General features: G+C 40.9%; 1 protein-coding gene across 2 annotated transcripts in view; it reads right to left on the minus strand.

Moving 5' to 3' along the window:
• Positions 1-23118, minus strand: part of btbd7 (BTB (POZ) domain containing 7) — a 123216-nt gene extending 100098 nt beyond the window's left edge. The window contains exons 1-2 of one of the 2 annotated variants that reach the window (XM_029733370.1): positions 22704-23118; positions 21218-21294 (exon numbers count right to left, since the gene is read on the minus strand). The gene's annotated coding sequence lies outside the window, so the exon portion shown is untranslated. The remainder of the gene's footprint in view (positions 1-21217; positions 21295-22703) is intronic. The other variant, XM_029733369.1, reaches the window with a different exon arrangement.
• Positions 23119-23424: the final 306 nt, after the last annotated feature.

The raw sequence follows: 23424 nt of genomic DNA on the forward strand, positions 1-23424 counted from the left end.
ATATTACCTCAACCTCGACACCGGTGCCCCCGCACATTGACTCTGTACCGGTACCCCCTGTATATAGCCCCACTATTGTTATTTTACTGCTGCTCTTTAATTATTTGTTATTCTTATCTCTTACTTTTTTTAGGTATTTTCTTAAAACTACATTGTTGGTTAAGGGCTTGTAAGTAAGCATTTCACTGTAAGGTCCTACACCAGTTGTTTTCGGTGCATGTGACAAATATTTGATTTGAATGGACCTCGCTTTGTGCACAGGGGCATTATCATGCTGAAAGAGTAAAGGGCCTTCCCTAAATTGTTGCCACAAAGTTGGAAGCACAGAATCGTCTAGAATGTCATTGTATGCTGTAGCGTTAAGATTTCCCTTCATTGGAACTAAGGGGCTTAGCCTGAACCATGAAAAACAGCCCCAGACCATTATTCCTCTTCCATCAAACTGTAAAGTTGGCACTATGCAGTGGGGCAGGTAGCATTCTCCCGTTATCTGCCAAACCCACATTCGTCCGTCGGACTGCCAGATGTTGAAGCGTGAGTCATCACTCCAGATTCATCACTCCATTATAACGCTTGCATGAATGCCATGCTAAATATATGTTCATGTAATTGTCACCAATCAACTGCAATACACCAAAGAATTATTAGAATTAGATGCTAGCTAGCTACGCTAACCATAACAGTGTTACCGTGTTTAGTTAGCATGCTTGCTAGCCCGACTGCTACATCCAAAATCATAGTGTTTCATCTTAGCGACTGTCTTAAACAGTACAAAACATGTAGGCCTGTTAAAAGAACCTTTATTATTAAATTTACAAGCAAATCATTATGAAATCCTAGTTTTTCAGCCTGTATATTTGGTGCTAACGTTAGCAATTCAAGCTAGCTAAGTAGCTTATTTTTAAGTTAATACCTGCAGTCAAGTGGTTAAATGCTTCAAGATCAAGGATCAAGAGCTGTGCCGTCTATATTTGTTTTGTGCGTGCAGCAAACTGTGTAGCATTCTTTTATTACTTGTATAACTTTGAGCTGGGATGTCTGTTCGCAATACACTCGTAAGAATTTAGTTAGTGGTCTCTATGGGATTTTACATGTACTTGTTAACATTCAGATTAGAGGCTCAATGGGGTTTTTAAATAGCGCCTCTTGTGTTCAGTACCGGTATTATTGAATATCCCGGTACGGCACAAGATCAGTATGACAGTATGCCAATCTATACTGAACAAAAATATAAACTGAACGTGCAACAATTTCAAAGATTTTACTGAGTTATAGTTCATATGAGGAAATCAGAATTGAAATAAATTCATTAGGCCCTAATCTATGGATTTCACATGACCGGGAATACATGAGTGTCACAATGGGTGTCACAATTAAGCCTCAAGTTCTCGTCATGATATTTATGTGCATTCAAATTGCAATTGTGTTTGTTGTCTGTAGCTTATGCCTGCCTATACCATAACCCCACCTCCACCATGGGGCACTCTGGTAACAACGTTGACATCAGCAACCCGCTCGCCCACAGAACGCCATACCTGTGGTCTGCAGTTGTGAGGCCAGTTGGACGTACTGCCAAATTCTCAAAAAATATGTTAGAGGCGTTTTAGAGTGGCCTTGTATTGTCCCCAGCACAAAGTGCACCTGTGTAATGATCATGCTGTTTAATCAGCTTCTTGATATGCCACACCTGTCAGGTGGATAGATTATCTTGGCAAAGGAAAAATGCTCACTAACAGTAACGTAAACAAATTTGTGGACAACATTTTAGAGAAATAAGCTTTTTGTGCACATGGATCATTTCTGGGATCTTTTATTTCAGCTCATGAAACATGGACCAAGATTTTACTTTTATATTTTTGTTCAGTGTAGATACCGCCCAAGCCTAATTGGAACTAACAAAAACTAGGATGTTTACAAGTAATTCAATACGAAAATATAGGCTATTTGGAAAGCGCACAATGGCTGCCTAAGTTGAAACTTCGGTCGATGATGGTGGGAATGGTTTTGCCGAATGGAATAACCGGAGTTTGCAGACTATAAATATAATTCTATGGGTTTCTGAGCGTCTATTTAAAATTTTTACATGTTATTAGACAAAGACAACTAGAGCAACATATAGCAGGGAGTTTCAATATGATCAGAACACTACAAACAGGTTATAAGGAGCTCTGAAAATGACTGTCCATAATTTATTGTATTAGTCATTTATGGGATCCTACTAGAAAACATCAGAGAAGCTCATCACTAAAAACAGTCAAGACATGAAATTACACTTAAACTGTGTAGGACATCACTAAATACTTCATAATAACAACCCAAATGTTAAAAGTGGTAGAGTTGTCCTACAAAATATGCAAAAACTGCCCAGGCAGAGATTTTTTGCAACAGACAAGACCACAATGAGACAAGAGCTTTCTGCATGCAACTCGGCATTCTGGATAAAGCCACAAATGCCAAGAGCACTTTCAGCCTATTGATTCATTTAGTGGGTTGGAGAGGAGGCGACGGCTAGAGAAGGGATGGGAAGGGGGATGAGGGACAATGAGGACCAGACAGTAAGGGAAAATGGGCGGTTGGAAACCCCAGGTGGGACAATGCTGCCGGGCCATAGAACAAAGGAAAAAATCTGTTCCAGTCCAGTTCTGGTTAAGAATGTCATTTGGAGGAAAAAAATATGTTGCCAAGGACAACAAAACACATCCCACTTTCGTTTCCCTCTACAATTCCTCTCTCTGGTGAAAGGAGGCAGAGGTCAGGCAAAAAGTATTTTTGGATCTGTAGGGACCATCCACAGAATGAATACTTCACAGGGAAACCAATATTTTAAAATGTGCTACATTTTGGATGTCTTATGAATCATTGCTATGCATGGGCAAAGTGCTGGGGAAGTGTAAGTTGCCTGTCCTGCAGCTGTAAGTTGAACACCTTCATAATATGCTACATTACACATTCCCTTCTTAGAAACCCAGTATGCATTTGATTCAGCAGTGATACATCTACCAAACATCCATCTATCTATTTATAACAAATAGCATAAACACATATACATTAGTTACCAATATAAAAAGTTTAAAAAAATGATTGTCACTTTCACCCTTGCCTTCAGTTGAAGGACCAACTGCTGTTTAAGAGGCTCCTGGAGGGAGCACATTATAGGATCATAGCTGGCTGGCCTGGCAGGGGATGAAGAGATGGGTGTTGCTCTTTGGGCCAGTTGCAACTGCTTCCTCATTAGCACCATTTTCTCTGTCAGTGCTTGGTAATCTAATCGTCAAGTAATTTACTTCTAAACTGGTTGCGCTTGGCTCTGACTGAATTCATTCTCTCAATAGGCGGTGAACTTCCTTTCATCTGCGCAACAACATCAGGATTACCCTCAAACAACTTTCCCAAAGAAAAACTCTCACTTTAACAAGGAGTCTGTTTTCCTTTGTTGCGTTTCATATGCAAGTCCCAAGTGGAATTCTGCAAAAGTCTACAAGGAGTCTGTTTTCCGTTGTTGCGTTTCATATGCAAGTCCCAAGTGGAATTCTGCAAAAGTCTACTTTGAGGCAATCATAGGAAATGTAAATGCATGTCTACTTCTCCATTCGGATAACTTAAATGTATATTCTTCTTGTCCGGCTATTAGTTCTAGTGAAATAATGGATTAAGGGGACTTTCACACCAAATTGATTTGGAGCGGTTTTTCCATACTCTGGCCCGTTTTCCCCCTTTGGTTCGTTTGGACTGGTGTGAACACTATCCTCACTAGGAGTGCACAAAAAAAAACATGGTTCGCTCAAAAAGGGAGGTCTCGGTCCGATTCCACCAAACACAGGAAAAGAATCAGAGGCGCAGAGTATTATTGGTTGTTTTACTGCAAGCATTTAATGAAATGCACTCAATACCATAACTTGACATCTCTGAAACATTCTGTGAGTAGCAGAGCATTTATGAGCGCATCTGATGCGTATTAGGGGAGACATGGACTAAACCAGGGATATAGGCTTCTGAATATAACCTATTCACGTGGCAGTTAGGGGGGGTTATTGCGCCGTTTCCTCCCGCATGTTGTTGGAAGACCAAAGCGAAAGTAATATGAACCTTGTGACAGACAAGTTATGCTTCTTGATAATCATATATGATTTAACATGAGCCTCTCTCTAAAATAAACAAATGACTTTCATGAAAATGTGGTTTTGCTTAGGCATTTTAGTTCATTTGACATTTGGCAATGTGAAACCAACGGTTACAAAATAAATGTAATGCAATTTAATAAAAAACCAAGCTATGACTCAAACTAGGCCTATAGCGCAGAACTGTGTGTGAAAAATACCTAAGTGGTCACTCAGTAATAGTGGACTAATAAGTGGTTTTGGTCACCAATACCATCTGCAGTTCAACCACTCTATTGCTTTTCAAATAGACCAGTAGTCTACTAATGACTAGGTCATAGACCCCAGAAAATCAACAAAGGACACAAGAGAAGCACACCCACCTCCATTGAGAGGGAGAAGGACTTCTGTTCCACATAGAAAAGAAAGGATGTGACCTCTGGCTTGTTTACTGAGATGCACTGCTGGTCAAACTGAGAGAATCGGACCCCGCTGGTATAGGATTACTGAGGCCCAACAAGATGACAAATGGCCTGATTTAGCTTACGTGTGCCTCCCCCATTGTCTGTTTTCGAGGCAAACTGACTTCCATAACCAGAATGGAAGGGGCCTGGTTAGAGCAAAAGAGAAAGTGCATAAGAGACTGGTCATTGGCACTGAAAGAAATCTCCCCAGAGCTGAAAAGGAGCAACACCATAATGTGTTAGCAGGGTTTTTTCTGCATCTTAAAATTCTTGAGAGGGCCGCCTATGTTCAAACAGTAAAATAATAAAACATTTGGGATGGAAAAATGTTTTCAGTGTAAACTTAAACCAGATACAAAAGTACGTAGAAAAGATAACGAACATATACAGAGCTTGACATTAACGCTTGTCCCGAACAAGAAGACGAGTCAAAAATAAATAGGTCAGACAATAATATAGATAAGTCATCTGAATGAACAAATAAAAAAAAAACAATTACTGGATCAGAGATGCCAACGTGTTAAAAGTATAGGTGATATTCATATTGGCTACAGACTCATGTCAAAACCAATGCTGACATGAGGGAGGCAACATAAAATGTAGCCAAACTTTAATGAGACTTAATTACATAAATATGGCCTAAACACCAGTCATGTTTGAAAAATGTAATGAAGGATTATTAACATCTAAAGGCTTGATTCTGTCGACATACCTACTCGAACCACCGAACACTGGAGAGTAACGGACAGTGCCTGTTGCGCAGTGCACATCATCCACCTTGAATCAGAGCGGAGGCAGTCAGCATTATAAAACTATTTAACCATAAACTTAATGGTTTAAAACCTGGATGTTATGTCATTTTATGCAGCAGGTCTTACCTTTTTAGGTAAGCCTAGCCAAAATACGATCATGGAAATGTTAAGGGAATTCTTCCATAAACACTTCATATGCCATGAAAAACAATACTTTTTTCCATGGGTTTTCAAAAATCAACATTATTTTACTATCCAGCAGCCAAAGGCATAATCCTACTCATATTAGTACCCCATGCTAGTTGATGCATCTTTAGATCTTCCCTTTTAATTTATACAGGATATTTTCATCTGTCACATGAAACCGCTCGCACCATTTGTATTTTGGAGCCTACAGCCATGTGCGCATTGTTGAGCTGATATGAAAAAATACAACTTAACATTTTAAGCTAAACGGTCTGATCTGTTGCCTCATTGCTTTTTAAAGTTTTAATGTGCAGTAGTTGTATGAATTTTGGATCTGTCATCCCAGAACTGTCCCAGTATCGGGACAAGCTTAAATTCGAGCTCCAGAGGGAATTATTTTATGAAAGACAAAGTGTTTTGCTGTGATTGTAACGTTGCAATATTTCATAGGCTACCAAGGGTGGCCAACCATTCTCCAGGAGAGCTTTAAAAGGGGCAGTGTTGTATTGAGACCGGCTTGAATATGCAAAAAAGCCAATAAGCAGAGTATAGTCTACATTTGTCTGATTCGCTACGGTAAAAAAGATAGTAATACATTTTATTTTGTAAAGTGGTTCCTTTCATCATACAATTATGTAAAAATGCTATTACAGAAAAAGGTTGGGCAATATCCAAATATTCATACCGTTTCTGTACCATACCTGGGAATACAATATTACCGAATATGCACACCACGGGAAACTCAGCTAGCAAGTTAGCAAGCCAAATGCATAACTGGAGGCCTGAGCTGGATATAATTTGATACATCTTAGATTTCAGTAATAAGCAGTGGCATAGCACGCACCCCCCGAGATAGGGTATTGAAATACCCCAGTATAAAAGAGTATATCACCTAAGCCTATTACAGACCTTTTTTTAGCTTTTGGACAAGAAACAAAATCAGGGGCCTCCCAAGTGGTGCAGTGGTCTAAGGTTTCGGAAGAAGCATGGCTCTCGACCTTCGCCTCTCCCGAGTCCGTGCGGGAGTTACAGCGATAGGACAAGACTAACTACCAATTGGATATCGCAAAGTTAATGTCAAGCCCTGCTATATATTTTTTTAATAAGATCATATTTCAGAACTCACAATCACCTAAATAAAAGCTACAGTCAGGTAGAATGTAAAATGTAAAAAATTAAGCATTCAGGAGTATTTGTCATGGCATGAGGCCCACATTGATTTTGATTTAATGTTAGAGTAACTAAAATTACATAAACCATGGCAAAATATGTAGAATTGCAGGAAATTGGCTTTGATTAGCCTACATAAAAAGCTCTTAATGAGGCCAAATCCTGCGAGAGGATATCAAGGAAGAAAATGTGTCCTCAAAAACAGTGTACCTCCAAAAACAAAATGGGAAATGAGGGCATAGCATACTGGCAGTGGCTACATGTCTTAAAACAAGTGAGTAACTCCAACTGTACAAGATGTAAAACAATGAAGTTAGGATTTTCTCATGTCAATGTTGCCTTTTGTATGTCCTTTTTGCTACAATCAGATGTTAATCAAATTCATTTTCACAAGAAGCCATTCCTACACAGCACAATCAGAAGTCTTAACAGACTGAAACTACTATCAGTCCAGTACAACACCAGTGGAGTGGGAAACAAATGAACCTGGCAGATTCAGTTAAGTGATGTGCCAACGTGAGTGGAAGGGGGTACATGGCAGGCCACCTGATGATCGCTGGGACCTCAAACGACAGATCAGACTAAACTTAATGACAGTTACATTTCGAAGGTGACCGTTTCTGTTCAGGCCTAGCCCATTTCTTTGGCACATGATGATTGATGGCCCCTTTTGGCATTCCTATTACCACTTGTACATGATTTTTCGGAAATATTTGTCCATGTTGGTTTAAACGTTGACATTGAGTAGAGGCCTACACACGCAGTAGAGGGCAACTGAAGTGAGATAGGGAATTTGACACTTTAATGAGAACAAACTGTCTAGCAAGTGTCTCTGTATTGCTAGATAAATTGAAGGTTTTCCATTACTATGGGTCGTAATACGACCTCCTTCCAACTGGCAATATGTTCGCCAAGGACGCGCTATAAATTATTATTTTTTTAAATCACATTAATGAGCCCACCAGTCCGACATCTTTTCACATTATACGGCAGGCGTAATAACAGAAATGCCTCCAACATCTATCAGAATGTATGAGACTTTAAAAGCATCTCAAATCAGATCATGGTGTTTAATATAGAGGGGAGGGAGGACACTTCATGTTTATTTTTGTCCTAAGACACGAAAAAGGGTGCTTGTTTTAAATATGTAGGGTGAACGCATCAGATCGCTGCAGCAATCTGGATGACTATGAAGCCCATGACGTGATGCATTCCAATTTGCTCAAGCGCATAGAAGTCCATCAAGACCAGAATGCATGACTATAAAGCACAGTTTAATGATGTTCTGAAAGAAATATGTCGAAGAGATACATTTCCAAGAACAAAACGTTTACTTTGGGCACTTTTTGTAACCTAATCTACAAACAACTTTTGCTGATATTGAAGCCTACCTGATATATGCTCACACACACACTATAATTTAGTTGTCTTGGGCAAATCAAAGCAAAAAGTTTGGTTTCCAGTAATAAAAAACAGAGGGGTTGCATGACCAAACTCTCAGGATGCCCCTTCCCCATAGCTAAACAACCTTACACGCTACTTTACACACTGTTTTTTGCATAGCTGATTCTCCCGCCGCTGATGATTCCCCCTCTCTTCCTGTTTTCATTTCACCCCAGGGCGATGATCAGACATTTGTCCTTGTCCATGTTGAACAAACTTCTGTCGATTGTAACTAACCACACAAATCAAATTTACCGCCCACACACACAGTGGCCTATATGCAGCAGACTGATCACTTGAATTGACGGGCATGTTGTCAAACTCCAGTTACGGAACAGTATCTGACAAATTTCAATAATGTGCCATCCATCAAATCATGCGGTGTTGCCTAATTACTGAGAAGCGACATAACAGTTGTATGTTACTTATGATAAAAATGATAAAATAAAAAAAAAAGCCCATTGGGTGTTTATTACCAGAATGCTAACAAAATTAGCACAAGTAATAGTGAATTCCCATGGAGGCTGCTAGCAAATAACTAATTGCAAAGATGGGCAATCCATCTCAAATATAAACGCGACATGCAAAAATGTCAACGATTTTACTGAGTTACAGTTCATATAAGGAAATCAGTCAATTGAAATCAATTAATTAAGCCCTAATCTAACTGTGGCTCAGTTGGTAGAGCATGGTGTTTGCAACGCCAGGGTTGTGGGTTCGATTCCCATGGGGGACCAGTACGGGGGGGAAAAATTTAAAATGTATGCATTTACGTGGATAAGAGCGTCTGCTAAATGACTAAATGACTAAAATGTAAATGTAATAAAATGTAGATTGTTTTTACCCCAATGCAATGTGTAGACTGGGCTAGTGACACTCTGCCATTTCTCAGAATGGTGTTATATATATATATATATATATAAATAGCACAGTATAACGTTACTGTTAGACTAAAGATAACAGGAAATGTCTTGTGAGATTTTAGGATGTTTGTGCTCATGTGCTGAATGGTCAAATGTTTTTGCTCATGCGGACAAAACTCAACAGCAAGCACCACTATGTGCTTAGATTGAAACAAAATACAGGTAGGCTTATTCACACAATCGACTAACATTTGTTCACAAAACAGTGGTTACACATGAAGGGAGGGTGAGTAGCAACTACGTAAAAACATTTGTTTTGTAAAGTAATATGCACAGAACGTTTTAAGCAATGAGGAAGAAGCATCCTGTGGGGCAGGAAATAGTGGTTTGATCTGGACCCCCAGCCTCTGCCAATACATTTTTTACCCCAAATTAAATATCCTTGACAAACATGGCTTGAAAATGCATTCCGAGTTGGTCGAGAGCCCACAAGCAATTTATACTGGTACGAGTATTGTTCCCCCGAGGGGGGAATAAATGTATGGCAATAGCAGGTAGGACCAATGACGATTCCAGATTCACCAGGAGATTCCAAACTCTACTTACTTACCCCTACGTCGGACCTTTAAAATGCACCTTTACCCATAGCCTAGCCCATGTTCACTAGTTTGTGGACTTCCTTTTTATATTTGTAGAACAGCTCTATACACAGAAATGCATGCTCCACTGTAGCACAAACAAGGATAGACATAGCCCACTCTCTACCGTGTTAAACCCTCATGCTTCGGTCATGCTTCTCTGTAAAGCACACCCGCTCTCAGCTCTGCTTCCTCTCAAAACAGCTTTGAGAAAAAGAAAATGCACCAAGCTGCTGTAATCCTTCAATATGGACAAATGTGCTGTGACACAAGATAACAGTTAATACGCCAATCACTGTGATTAACCATGGTGTTACAAAAGCAATTTTAATACTAAAACAATGCTTCCTGGGCAGCACAGCCACAAATGAACAAGAAGGCTTCTGGGAATACTCTGGAGTCAAAAAGCTGAATCAGCGAAACGGGGCCAGTGGAGAGATTGTGCACTTGAGGCCAGAAGGGAAGGTCGAGATGGGGATGAATGCGATAGCTGTCAGCCACTTATGACACTGATTAAATTACCTTTTTATTAGCATCCGATGACTTTCTATGTTTTCATAAAAAAATACTGACTCATTTGAGAGGAATGGGTGCTGGCTGGGGTGCCCTTCTCTTGCAGAGCTGTGACGAATCAATATCAAAAAGTATTTGTATTCTACAGCTCGCTCTAGAATACAAAATGAGAGAGAGACGGCACCAGTCAAAAGTTGACATCTAGATGTGATTCAAAAGGTAGGATTCATATAGGCCTAATGGAAGCCTAAACTACACTACCAGTCAAAGATTTTTGAACACCTACTCATTCAAGGATATTTCTTAATTTTTACTATTTTCTACATTGTAGAATAATAGTGAAGACATCAAAACTATGAAATAGCACATATGGAAACATGTAGTAACCAAAAAAGTGTTAAATCTAAATAAATTGTATATTTGAGATTCTTCAAAGTAGCCACCCTTTGCCTTGACAGCTTTGCACACTTTTGGAAATCTCTCAACCAGCTTCATTAGGTTGAAGTCTGGAGTTGTGCTGGGTCATTGTCCTGTTGAAAAACAAATGAGTCCCACTAAGCGCAAACAAGATGGGATGGTGTATCACTGCAGAATGCTGTGGTAGCCATACCGATTAAGTGTGCCCTGAACTCTAAATAAATCACAACAGTATCACAAGCAAAGCACCCCCACACCATAACACCTCCTCCTCCATGCTTCACGGCGGGGACCACACCTGCTCTGCGTCTCACAAAGACACGACAGTTGGAACCAAAAATCTCAAATTTGGACTCATCAGACCAAAGGACAGATTTCCACTGGTCTAAATGTCCATTGCTCGTGTTTCTTGGCCCAAGCAAGTCTCTTCTTATTGGTGTCCTTTAGTTGCGGTTTCTTTGCAGCAATTCAACCATGAAGGCCTGATTCACACAGTCTCCTCTGAACAAGGGTATTGTGTGTAGATAAAACAATTTAATCAATTTTAGAATAAGACTAACCTAACAAAATGTGGAAAAGTCAAGGGGTCTGAATACTTTCCGAAGTCACTGTATATTTTCCATGAGGAAAAATATATTTTCAGCTGTTTGAAGCTGGAGTACAAAAATGAAATTAAAAGACTCAAAAACAAAACAGGAAGCATAGAAATAGTGCACATAGAACAGATCTACAGCTTCTTAGACTTGATTTTAATGTGAATGACAGATATGTAACTTCTATATGAATTTGGTCAGGTCACCCAAAAAGTTTTGCAGATTTAAATGGCGAAGCTAAAACAGCCAAATACTCCATCTAAACGTGAATCGATTCTCAATTGCGGTACGGTTTTAGAAACATAAATCCCTTTACCTTCAAATCACATCAAAATAATTTCACAAATGCAAAATACACAATTATTGTAGAATGATTTAGCACAGTTGCAGCCAAAAGTATTTTTCAGTGACAACACGTTTGTGACATCCGTCTCTGTTTACATACAGGTGTTCAGAGACGCAGACAGCTAATTAGCACAGGTAAATACATTTTGAATATGTTAAAAAATATATATATATATATTATTAGCTAGCTAACTAGCTACAGCAGGCCACTTTGTAGGCTAATGAGCTGTTTGTTAGCTATAGTATGCAAAGTTGCCTAGCTAAGTGAAATTTCATCAAATAGTTAATTTAATATTAGCTTGTTAATTGAATGTAGGCCTATTTATCATTGTAAATTAAAAACTAATGTTCCAAATGCATATGTTGATAAAAGCAATGGAAAGGGTGAAAGTATTTTCTGCTCCAGCTGTCAGAAAAGGGAGTAGGTGTATTTTTTAGGGCAGGTTGTGGGAGGACATTATGAAAATATTCTCTTAAAGAGGAAAACTACAAAGGCAAACAGAGAAGTCAGGGCAGTCTAATTGTAATAAAATGAAGCCTGTTTCTTCGTGATGTCTGTCCTCAGATACGGAGAGTAGAGGTCGACCAATTAATCGGAATGGCCGATTAATTAGGGCCGATTTCAAGTTTTCATAACAATCGGTAATCGGTATTTTTGGCCACCGATTTAAAAAAAAAAAAATTTACACCTTTGTTTAACTAGGCAAGTCAGCGTGAAATTTAGTAAATTGTTAGTAAATTCGCCGGAAGTTTGCGGGGGGTATGCTAGTTCTGAACGTCACATGCTAATGTTAAAAGCTGGTTTTTGATATAAATATGAACTTGATTGAACAAAACATGCATGTATTGTATAACATAATGTCCTAGGTGTGTCATCTGATGAAGATCATCAAAGGTTAGTGCTGCATTTAGCTGTCTTCTGGGTTTTTGTGACATTATGTGCTAGCTTGAAAAATGGGTGTCTGATTATTTCTGGCTGGGTACTCTGCTGACATAATCTAATGTTTTGCTTTCGTTGTAAAGCCTTTTTGAAATCGGACAGTGTGGTTAGATTAACGAGAGTCTTGTCTTTAAATAGCTGTAAAATAGTCATATGTTTGAGAAATTGAAGTAATAGCATTTCAAAGGTATTTGAAAATCGAGCCACAGGATTCAACTGGCTGTTACGTAGGTGGGACGAATTTGTCCCGCCGGTCCTAGAGAAGTTAACGTAATTTCTGTTAATGCATTCCACAAATTATTATTACAAGGCCGCGGGGCGACACGGAGTACTAGGAAGAGTACTCAGAGCATGCGCAAGTGTCTTCACTGACATTTTCAACCACTCCCTGGTCGAGTCTGTAATACCTACATGTTTCAAGCAGACCACCATAGTCCCTGAGCTCAAGAAAGTGAAGGTAACCTGGCTAAATGACTACCATCCCGTAGCACTCATGTCGGCAGCCATAAAGTGCTTTGAAAGGCTGGTCATGGCTCACATCAACACCATCATCATCATCCCGGAAACCCTAGACCCACTCCAAGTCGCATACCGCCCCAGCAGATCCACAGATAATGCAATCGCAATCCACAATGCCCTTTACCACCGGGACAAAAGGAACATTGATGTGAGAATGTTATTTATTGACTACAGCTCAGCGTTTGTACACCATCACTCCCTCTGCAACTGGACACTGGACTTCCTGACGGGCTGCAGTCAAGAAGGCAACACATCTTCCACGCTGATCCTCAACATGGGGGCCCCTCAGTGGTGCATGCTTAGTCCCCTCCTGTACTCCCTTTTCCCCACGCCTGTGTGGCCAAGCATGACTCCAACACCATCATTAAGTTTGCTGACATCGGTAGGCCTGATCACCGACAACAATGAGACGGCCTATAGGGAGGTCAGAGACCTGGCAGTGTGGTGCCAGGAAAACAACCTCTCAATGTGAGCAAGACAAAGGAGCTGATCATGGAAAAGGAGGGCCGAACACGTCCCCATTAACATCGACGGGGCTGAGATTCAAGTTCCTTGGTGTCCACATTAGAGGTCGACCGATTAATCGGAATGACTGAATAATTAGGGCCAATTTCAAGTTTTTATAACAATTGGTAATCTGCATTATTGGACGCAGATTATGGTCGATTATATTGCAATCCACGAGAAGACTGCATAGCTGGCTGACCACCTGTTACGTGAGTGCAGGCTGCAAGGAGCCATGGTAAGTTGCTAGCTAGCATTAAACGTATCTTATAAAAAACATTCAATCTTAACATAATCACTAGTTAAATACACATGGTTGATGATATTACTAGTTTAACTAGTTTGTCCTGCATTGCATATAATCAATGCAGTGCCTGAAATTGTGTCACTTCTTTTGCGTTCAGTGTAAGCAGAGTCAGGGTATATGCAGCAGTTTGGGTCGCTTGGCTCGTTGCGAACTGTGTGAAGACCATTTCTTACTAACAAAGTCGATAATTAATTTGCCGGACTTTTACAGAATTATGACATAACAATGAAGGCTGTGCAATGTAAGAGCAATATTTAGACTTAAGGTGGCTACCTGTTCGATAAAATACGGAACGGTTCCATATTTCACTGAAAGAATATACGTTTTGTTTTCAAAATTAGAGTTTGACCATATTAATGACCTAAAGCTCGTAATTCTGTGTGTTTATTATAATTAAGTCTATGATTTGATATTTGATAGAGCTGTGGTAGGCAGCAGCAGGCTCATAAGCATTCATTCAAATAGCACTTTCCTGCATTTGCCAGCAGCTCTTGCAATGCTTGAAGCACAGTGCTGTTTATGACTTCAAGTCTATCAACTCCAGAGATTAGGCTGGCAATGCCTATAAGAACATCCAATAGTCAAAGGTCTATGAAATACAAATGGTATAGAGAGAAATAGTCCGATAATAACTAAAACCTAAAACTTCTTAACTGTGAATATTGAAGACCCATGTTAAAATAAACCAGCTTTCATATGTTCTCATGTTCTGAGTAAGGAACTTAAACGTTAGCTTTTTTACATGGCACATATTGCACTTTTACTTTCTTCTCCAACACTTTGTTTTTGCATTATTTAAACTAAATTGAACATGTTTCATTATTTATTTCAGACTAAATTGATTTTATTTATGTATTACATTAAGTTAAAATAAAAGTGTTCTTTCAGTATTGTTGTAATTGTCATTATACAAATATACACTGCTCAAAAAAATAAAGGGAACACTTAAACAACACAATGTAACTCCAAGTCAATCACAGTTCTGTGAAATCAAACTGTCCACTTAGGAAGCAACACTGATTGACAATAAATTTCACATGCTGTTGTGCAAATGGAATAGACAACAGGTGGAAATTATAGGCAATTAGCAAGACACCCCCAATAAAGGAGTGGTTCTGCAGATGGGGACCACAGACCACTTCTCAGTTCCTATGCTTCCTGGCTGATGTTTTGGTCACTTTTGAATGCTGGCGGGGCTTTCACTGTAGTGGTAGCATGAGACGGAGTCTACAACCCACACAAGTGGCTCAGGTAGTGCAGCTCATCCAGGATGGCACATCAATGCGAACTGTGGCAAGAAGGTTTGCTGTGTCTGTCAGCGTAGTGTCCAGAGAATGGAGGCGCTACCAGGAGACAGGCCAGTACATCAGGAGATTTGGAGGAGGCCGTAGGAGGGCAACAACCCAGCAGCAGGACCGCTACCTCCGCCTTTGTGCAAGGAGGAGCAGGAGAAACACTGCCAGAGCCCTGCAAAATGACCTCCAGCAGGCCACAAATGTGAATGTGTTTGCTCAAACGGTCAGAAACAGACTCCATGAGGGTGGTATGAGGGCCCGACATCCACAGGTGGGGGTTGTGCTTACAGCCCAACACCGTGCAGGACGTTTGGCATTTGCCAGAGAACACCAAGATTGGCAAATTCGCCACTGGCGCCCTGTGCTCTTCACAGATGAAAGCAGGTTCACACTGAGCACATGTGACAGACGTGACAGTCTGGAGACGCCATGGAGAACGTTCTGCTGCCTGCAACATCCTCCAGCATGACCGGTTTGGCGGTGGGTCAGTCATGGTGTGGGGTGGCATTTCTTTGGGGGGCCGCACAGCCCTCCATGTGCTCGCCAGAGGTAGCCTGACTGCCATTAGGTACCGAGATGAGATCCTCAGACCCCTTGTGAGACCATATGCTGGTGCGGTTGGCCCTGGGTTCCTCCTAATGCAAGACAATGCTAGACCTCATGTGGCTGGAGTGTGTCAGCAGTTCCTGCAAGAGGAAGGCATTGATGCTATGGACTGGCCCGCCCGTTCCCCAGACCTGAATCCAGTTGAGCACATCTGGGACATCATGTCTCGCTCCATCCACCAACGCCACGTTGCACCACAGACTGTCCAGGAGTTGGCGGATGCTTTAGTCCAGGTCTGGGAGGAGATCCCTCAGGAGACCGTCCGCCACCTCATCAGGAGCATGCCCAGGCGTTGTAGGGAGGTCATACAGGCACGTGGAGGCCACACACACTACTGAGCCTCATTTTCACTTGTTTTAAGGACATTACATCAAAGTTGGATCAGCCTGTAGTGTGGTTTTGCACTTTAATTTTGAGTGTGACTCCAAATCCAGACCTTCATGGGTTGATAAATTGGATTTCCATTGATTATTTTTGTGTGATTTTGTTGTCAGCACGTTCAACTATGTAAAGAAAAGTATTTAATAAGATTATTTCTTTCATTCAGATCTAGGATGTGTTTAAGTGTTCCCTTTATTTTTTGGAGCTTTATATATACAGTTGAAGTTGGAAGTTTACATAGACTTAGGTTGGAGTCGTTAAAACTTGTTTTTCAACCACTCTACAAATTTCTTGTTAACAAACTATAGTTTTGGCAAGTCAGTTAGGACATCTACTTTGTGCATAACACAAGTAATTTATCCAACAATTGTTTACAGACAGATTATTTAACTTATAATTCACTTTATCACAATTCCAGTGGGTCAGAAGTTCACATGCACTCAGTTGACTGTGCCGTTAAACAGCTTGGAACATTTCAAAAACTGATGTCATGGCTTTAGAAGCTTCTGATAGGCTAATTGACATAATTTGAGTCAATTGGAGGTGTACCTGTGGATGAATTTCAAGGCCTACCTTCAAACTAACTGTCTCTTTGCTTGACATTACGGGAAAATCAAAAGAAATCAGCTAAGACCTCAGAAAACAAATTGTAGACCTCCACAAGTCTGGTTCATATTTGGGAGCAATTTCCAAACGCCTGAAGGTACCACGTTCACCTGTACAAACAATAGTATGCAAGTATAAACACCATGGGACCATGCAGCCGTCATACCGCTCAGGAAGGAGACGCATCCCGCCTCCTCGAGATGAACGTACTTATGCGAAAAGTGCAAATCATTCTCAGAACAATAGCAAAGAACCTTGTGAAAATGCTGGAGAAAACAGGTACAAAAGTATCTATATCCACAGTAAGACGAGTCCTATATCGACATAACCTGAAAGGCCGCTCAGCAAGGAAGAAGCCACTGCTCAAAAACCGCCATAAAAAAGCCAGACTACGGTTTGCAACTGCACATGGGGACAAATATCGTACTTTTTGGAGAAATGTCCTCTGGTCTGACGAAACAAAAATAGAACTGTTTGGCCATAATGACAATCGTTCTGTTTGGAGGAAAAAGGGGGAGGCTTACAAGCCAAAGACACCATCCCAACCGTGAAGCACGGGGGTAGCAGCATCATGTTGTGGGGGTGCTTTGCTGCAGGAGGGACTGGTGCACTTCACAAAATAGATGGCATCATGAGGTAGGAAAATGATATGGATATATCGCAAATGGGTCTTCCAAATGGACAATGACCCCAAGCATACTTCCAAAGTTGAGGCAAAATGGCTTAAGGACAACAAAGTCAAGGTATTGGAGTGGCCATCACAAAGCCCTGACCTCAATACTATAGAAAATTTGTGGGCAGAACTGAAAAAGCGTGTGCGAGCAAGGAGGCCTACAAACCTGACTCAGTTACACCAGCTCTGTCAGAAGGAATGGGCCAAAATTCACCCAACTTATTGTGGGAAGCTTGTGGAAGGCTAACCAAAACGTTTGACCCAAGTTAAATATTTAAAGGCAATGCTACCAAATACACCCAATTAGTATGTAAACTTCTGACCCACTGGGAATGTGATGAAAGAAATAAAAGCTGAAATAAATCAATCATTCTCTCTACTATTATTCTGACATTTCACATTCTTAAAATAAAGTGGTGATCCTAACTAACCTTAGGCAAGGAATTTTTACTAGGATTAAATGTCAGGAATTGTGAAAAACAGAGTTTAAATGTATTTGGCTAAGGTGTATGAAAACTTTGACTTCAACTGTGTGCGTGTGTGTATATAAGTCATCTGATTAATCGGTTTCGGCTTTTTTTGGTCCTCTAATAATCGGTGTCGGCGTTGAAAAAAATCATAATCGGTCGACCTCTAGTCTAAACACACCAAGACAGTCGTGAAGAGGGCACGACAAAACCTATTCCCCCTCAGGAGACTGGAAAGATTTGGCAAGGGTCCACAGATCCTCAAAAAGTTATACAGCTGCACCATCGAGAGCATCCTGACTGGTTGAATCACCGTCTGGTATGGCAACTGCTCGGCATCCGACCGTAAGGCGCTACAGAGGGTAGTGCGTACAGCCCAGTACATCACTGGGGCCAAGCTTCCTGCCATCCAGGACTGTCAAAGAATCCAGTGACCCAAGTCATAGACTGTCCTCTATGCAACCGCACGGCAAGTGGTACCAGAGCACCAAGTCTAGGTCCAAAAGGCTCCTTAACAGCTTCGACCCCCAAACCATAAGACTGCTGAACAATTAATCAAATGGCCACCCGGACTATTTACATTAAAAACAAAGGGTGAGGGAGTTGTCAAACTGCTGCTAATCGCTGTTTATTATCTATGCATAGTCACTTTACCCCTACCTACACTACCGTTCAAAAGTTTGGGGTCACTTAGAAATGTCCTTGTTTTTAAAGATTTATTTTTATTTTTGTATTGTCCATTAAAATAACATCAAATTGAACAGAAATACAGCAACCATCACTCCTGTGTTCCAATGGCACGTTGTGTTAGCTAATCCAAGTTAATCATTTTAAAAGGCTAATTGATCATTAGAAAACCCTTTTGCAATTGTGTTAGCACAGCTGAAAACTGTTGTCCTGATTAAAGAAGCAATATAACTGGCCTTCTTAAGACTGGTTGAGTATCTGGAGCATCAGCATTTGTGGGTTTGATTACAGGCTCAAAATGGCCAGAAACAAAGACCTTTCTTCTGAAACTTGGCAGTCTATTCTTGTTCTGAGAAATTCGGGTGGTTCAGGAAAAGTTTTTTTTCTTCTGGTTAGGCTCTCTGGCTCCCTCGAGTCATTTGAACCCTCCTGTCTCAGCCTCCAGTATTTATGCTGCAATAGTTTTTGTATCGGGTCGCTAGGGTCAGTCTGTTATATCTGAAGTATTTCTCCTGTCTTATCCGGTGTCCTGTGTGAATTTAAGTATGCTCTCTCTAATTCTCTCAGAGGACCTGTGCCCTAGGACCATGCCTCAGGACTACCTGGTCTGATGACTCTTTGCTGTCCCCAGTCCACCTGGTCGTGCTGCTGCTCCAGTATCAACTGTTCTGCCTGCGACAATGGAACCCTGACCTGTTCACCGGACGTGCTACCTGTCCCAGACCTGCTGTTTTCAACTCTCTAGAGACAGCAGGAGCGGTAGAGATACTCTGAATGATCGGCTATGAAAAGCCAACTGGCATTTACTCATGAGGTGCTGACCTGTTGCACCCTCTACAACCACTGTGATTATTATTATTTGACCATGCTGGTCATCTATGAACATTTGAACATCTTGGCCATGTTTTGTTATAATCTCCACCCGGCACAGCCAGAAGAGGACTGGCCACCCCTCATAGCCTGGTTCCTCTCTAGGTTTCTTCCTAGGATCTGGCCTTTCTAGTGAGTTTTTCCTAGCCACCGTGCTTCTACACCTGCATTGCTTGCTGTTAACGGTTTTAGGCTGGGTTTCTGTACAGCACTTTGTGACATCAGCTGATGTAAGAAGGGCTTTATAAATAAATGTCTTAATTATTTAATCACAGTGTGCTTAAAGCATCAGACAAGCTCAGTAGCCTACATATAGTTGATTTTATTAAAATACACAGTGTGTCTATCTATAAAAATAAACATTAGAAAATGTAGACCATTCGATTGGTCGAAAGAACAGAAGACTCGTAGTCGACTAAGATTTTTTTTTTGCCGGGGACAGCCTTAATGCTGGGTGAGCAGGCTTCTGTTCCAGCCCAGCACTAACACACCTATTTCAACTTATCAAACCTAATGAGTTGATAATGTGTATTATTGCTGGGCTGGAATATAAGTCTGCTCACTCAGTTGATCAGGGAGTGGAGCGAGGTTGGCCACCTCTGGGATGGACTTGTTTGTTCACCCAAAATTATGCGTTAATAATAATAGCCTACTTACTAAGATGTCTAACATGTATAAATACATTAAATTATTTGTACATTTTGAAATATTTTAATTCAATATTTTAATTCATTATTCAAGACGAACTAGTGTCAATGTTCATTAATCACAAATCCCAATTCAGCAATAAAAAGGTATGAAGGGGATGTCTCTAATTTGTCTGCGTTTGTGTTGCTTTCTCAAATGAGAAAGTTGAGAGCTCCCCAATTGGTTTTATTTGATTGTCACTCTCTCAGGATATCAGCCATGTGAAACCATTTCGCAGCTTATCATAATGGCATGCGTCACCAATGCAGCCACAACCCTACAGTATAATGGCATAACTGGCCTAATGGGCATGTGCAATCTATCTGCCCCTTGTCATTGTACATCTGAAGCAGAGAATAGCTCAACACACACATCATTTGCATATTGATGAGCTAGCTATACGTTCTCAATTTCAAATCATACCAGTAGAAAATGTATGGCTAACCTTAAGCCAGATTTTCTACATGACATTTCTGACATGAATTTGTATAGTGCAAATCCAACCTTGTATTCGAGGTACTGTACATGAAAATAACGAGCTGGCAATTTGTATGCCAATTCAAAATATCAAAAAGGAAAATAATGTAGCATGTAATTCTACCTCGTTTATTTGATGAAAATGGTTTTAGAATATAGAGACAAAATCAGAAGGTAAACGGCATGGAGGAGGATAGCAGAGATGTTGGTGTTGATGGCTAAAGAGATTTGCACAACCACAACTCCCTTTACCCAAAGTATCCGTGCATGTGCATGTATTTTACAGAGTGAGCAATAATCATCAATGTCATGACAAGTATAATGAAAGAGCCATATGCCTTATTATAAACTGACTTGTTCAAGCCCTGAATGCTGATTGGCTGACAGCCGTGGTATATCAGGCCAGATTGCTTAAATATATGAAAATCCTAATGTTACAATACCATAATCCAATTAGCAAAGCAAAATTATATAGAATTGGAAAACCAGACAAAGCGATGATTGGATTTGCTCCATATTTTTTGGTTGTGCTTGCCCAGAACTAATGACAGGCGGAACTGTTTCATGAACAGAAGATTTGAGCAAACATCTGCTCCTTAGCTGATTGGTCAATGCAGTGGCCACGTGCACTTTGGACTATGGCTCCAGTCCAAATTAAAAGTAGACTGCCCTTGGCCCTAAATTCTCAGCCCTTGAATGACGTTTTACATAGCGTACCTTAAATGTCCCTTGACCAAGCCAGGGACAGTGATGATCGGAGGCGCAACGTCCTTGGTGGAAAGCTTGAAATTGAGCTTAAAAACAACCAACCCAAAGCTATTAATGCAACGTTAGTGAATTGGACCTCCCACCTACAATGGCAATCAAACTGCATCCAGTTTCGACGGAGATTCCCCTAAGGGAAAGTGGCTATTGCGAGGGCTGAGGGGGTGAACATGACGTGTTGGACTGCAGCCTTTAGCTCTGCCTGTAGGGTTCGCGACGTTCAGTTCCCACAACCCCCTGGGCATGGGGGCGGAACTTCGACTGGGGAATTCGGAAGTGGTGGAAACCATACATTAATATTCAGACCAAGCATCGCGGATCTTAACAAAACTCCCCCTTACAGAAGACGCCTTTGTCCAATGACTTGTGTAATGGAACTGAGCGTCATGATCAAAGGCTACCCCCAAATGATCACTCAAATATCTTCTGTAAATGGCATGCAAGTAGCCTACTTCGTCGCGAACTCTTGCTTCTGTAACAAATGTTTGATTCTACTATATCGCATGGGGTGTAAGGGCAGATAGTAACGAGAAGAAGAAGGCAGAAAAGTCGATAGAAAAATGCATAACCCATGGTCTGATGTTGGTCACGTGATACCTAACCTCGCTAATTTAGCTACCAAAACATGACGAAACCCTCAACTTAACTAACGTTATAGTTTCACAACAAATCAAAGTACAGGTTGGCCAATACACTAGAATAAAAAAGTACTTTGCTAACCTGGTTAGCTTGGTGACGTTGTCTGGCTAGCTGGCTGTAGCAACGTAACATGATCTCTATGGTAGCTAGCAACCAACTTCAATCCCACTTCTCCTGGCTAGAAAGTCGCTTTAACCAAATATTTTAGAATTATAACACGGATAGCTAGCTAACGCGTTACATCCTCAAATAGCTAACGTTAACGCTTAATTGTCCTTCGCAACTTTACAGTACTCCGTTAGTCTAGGCTTATTGTCCACTTCAAAGTGATAGTTAGCTAAGGTAACGTTAGTTGGTCTGTGGGGCAAACTATCTGAGTCGGTTAACGTTAGTTTACGTTATAAATTAGGTAGCTACTGTAGTTAGGCTACCTAGCTAGCGTTGTTGAACATTTTTCCAACTAACGTTCGTTAGCTAGTTTTAACGTTACCTGTAACGGTAACTAAGGTTAGTTAGTGAGTCACTTGCTAACGTCAAATCATACCTAGCTAGCTAACGATATAAACGTTATATAGCTAGCTAACGTTTGTTAGCTGCGCGACCAAGAACGTTGGGACGGTTAAGTTAGCTAGCTTCGTGCTAACGCTAACTACCCGTGGTTTGTCGCTGTCGATGATGTTGCAATTGCTAACGATAGGATATGAAGCCACATTAGTTATCTAGCTAATGCAAGTACAATTAAATATAGCTAGCTATTTAGACATAGCTATGAACTCCACATAAGTGTAAGCAAGCCTACCTCATAGGGTCAAGTATGATTTTGCAGCCCTCTTCCTCGTACGGTATGATTTGACTTCGTAGACTATTCGTTTGGGTTGCTACTTTAGCTAACAGTCCCCACGGTGGTGTGCAAGTTTAGCTAGCTAAAGCAACACAACCCAAATACATAAATGTAGTCCTCTCGCACTCGAGTGTCAACTGTGGATCGTTGGTTTCTGGTATTCCGTTTTCCACTGTCTAAAATGGGTAAACTAGACTTCTCTTTTTGCTAACAGTGGGCTACTCCACTTTGGAGTGTCAGGTTCCACGTTATACTGCAAAATCCATTGGCCAAAAGGTACACTGACCCTGGTTGATGTCAACTGCACGACACTTTGCTGATTGTTTGGTTTGTGGACGAGTAGAAGAGGCGCTGTGGCCAAATGGAAAACTCCAGTGTTGCACATTCTGGTTAGGCAGGTGATGTTGGTCGCGTGCTCCCACTAGCTTCAAGATAACCTCATTGCACTTTACTTCTTCATATGGCTTTGCGGCAGACTAGACTATATGTTGCATATTGCTGCCTTTCACTGTTTGGAAAGTGCATAGCACATTTGCTCACAAAATAAATGGGGGGAATGAAATTGCACTGCCATCTAACCCTATATATAGGGTGCAGGTGTTGTTTTACAAGTGGTCTGCCACTGCGGATATGAGCTGTCCGTCCTGTCTCACTGTAGCGCTGTCTTAGGCGTCTCACA

The sequence above is a fragment of the Salmo trutta genome, chromosome 35 (genome assembly GCF_901001165.1).
Source record: "Salmo trutta chromosome 35, fSalTru1.1, whole genome shotgun sequence".
Lineage (NCBI taxonomy): Eukaryota > Metazoa > Chordata > Actinopteri > Salmoniformes > Salmonidae > Salmo > Salmo trutta.